We start from the raw sequence: 2,182 nt of genomic DNA, 5'->3' as shown, positions 1-2,182 counted from the left end.
AATTTTGTTAATTTATTTTTTCTACTTTTTCTGCTTTTTCTGTTTTATTTACTTCTAATCCTACAGTGTCTATTGAATCAAAAGTAGTCATCAAAAAATCCAAGTTATAACTCTTTAGTACTACATTTACTGTTAGGCCTCTACAAAATCCTAGAGTATATAGTCAGGGTCTAGGAGTTCTGAGGTGACTTTCAGATTTATAGTAAAGGCTTCTTACTACAAATCCTACTTGTTACTCATTATTACTCTAATAACCTGACAGATATACTGTTACTTCTGTAAGCAGTCCTTAATCTAGTGCCCTGACTTTCTACAGGCAAAGTATACTCCTTACTTTCAGGCTTCTCTAATGTCTATCAGAACAGATTGATTACAAATTACAGGCAGATTAATCTGAGAGCTTAGAACTGTCAGAGCTAGACACATGTGTAAGCATTCTGTATAGACTTAATACATTCAAGCTATAGCTTGGTTGAAGGAGATAGTGTATGTCTTCTACTCAGTGTAGGTGACTAGTTCTAACATTATTCTAAGGATCTTATTAACTAGTTCTGAGTGAAGAGCTTTTTCAAACATTCTAATAAGGACATTATTAAACCTGAGTATGAATTCTACCTTCTAGACTAGGATATCAAACTCCTGAAAGAAGGCATTAGCAGAATGTTTGTCCTGTCACAGAGACACAAGCTTGTTCTACACATTGTACTTCTTATTTAAATTAATAAAGGAAGTACAGAGCTACCTTATAAATTCTGAATATGACTCATTGTTCCAAAGTTGGATCAGGCTTCTGATCTGATAGTCTTCAATCTAGTTCTGAGCCTAGGTGGCTGTGTTACCTTCCTTCATGAAGGAGAGGACAAATAGGACACAATTGAGATTTAAGGATAGATCAGTCAAAGTAGTAGCTACATATAGTTTAACTTAGTACTAGAAGTCCTTAAAGTGCTACTTATTAAAGTCTAAAAGGTGGGCTACATACACTTTCTTTCTAAAACAGGTTGTAACTTCTAGAACAATCAGAACAGGTTCTGAAGGGGTTAGGGGTATGTGGTTAGTAAAGGCCTCTTAGATAGAGGTCTATATATATTAAGCTAGTTCTACTTGTAACTACTAATCTAGCAGGACAGTAGGGGTGGCAGTTGACACAGGAGGGTCCATGTTTACACTACAAAGGAATCAACACTAAACTAAAAGGGGTAATGAATAGAAGAAGGGTGGCAAAAGTTTAAAAGGGTTTAGAAAGTTTAAAATTTAAAAATGTAAAAGGGTTAGGACAAAGAAAAGAGATTGATACAATAGTGAGTACTAATGCCTGAAACATAGGAGAGTTGTAGGGTGGTAATGAGTAGTCTTGATCTGATGTCAGTAACAGTATAGAGGGGACCTGAAGGCTTAGTAAGGGGACCCAGGCTATAACTATCCTACACAACAGAAGTATAGAATACAAGTACTAGAACATAGTCAGAACTTGTAGAACAGGTAGAGAGAGAGAGTGAGACAAGAGTAGAGTATATAGAGTGAGCCTAAGAGTATAGGACTACCTGGAGTAGACAAGATTAAGACTACAGGACTAGTCTGATCTTGTACACCTATATATACTAAACTATACAAGAGTACTCAGAGAGTATGAGCTACTAAGAATGATAAGCTACAAAGAATGAAAGAAAGGAATGTCAAAGATAAAGGTACAAAGAATGAAGGGATGAACAAAGGGTAAGAGACTATAGAATGAACAGAGAATGAAGGAGTAGTCAAAGGAATAGAATGATGAAGTAAGGAAGGGTAGTAGTAAGAGTCAGTATACATATAGTCTATAGACAGTACTCCTAAGGGACAGAAGTCCCAAGTTCTGGTACAGAAGGGTGTAGAACTCTCAGAACTGAAGGTACAGGAGTAGAGAATTGTAACAGAAAATCCTACAAAAATACAACAGTAAGGTATTATTACTCATTAGATAGGATTAGACAATGAAAGTAAAGGCCATAAAACTTGGCACAATAATAAAATTACTATCAAACAAAATATTCAATTTCTCAAAGGTAAACCTCCTCAAATTGAAGGGGAGAAAATAGACAATACAAACAATAATACAAACAAGTGTTTAATAATTTAAAAATAACAAACAGACATAGATAACAGAACAGACACAATGATACAGACACACTGATCCTAACAAAAA

This window comes from Fomitiporia mediterranea (genome assembly GCF_000271605.1).
Source record: "Fomitiporia mediterranea MF3/22 unplaced genomic scaffold FOMMEscaffold_6, whole genome shotgun sequence".
Classification (NCBI taxonomy): Eukaryota; Fungi; Basidiomycota; class Agaricomycetes; order Hymenochaetales; family Hymenochaetaceae; genus Fomitiporia; species Fomitiporia mediterranea.
This window is presented reverse-complemented; position numbering follows the sequence as displayed.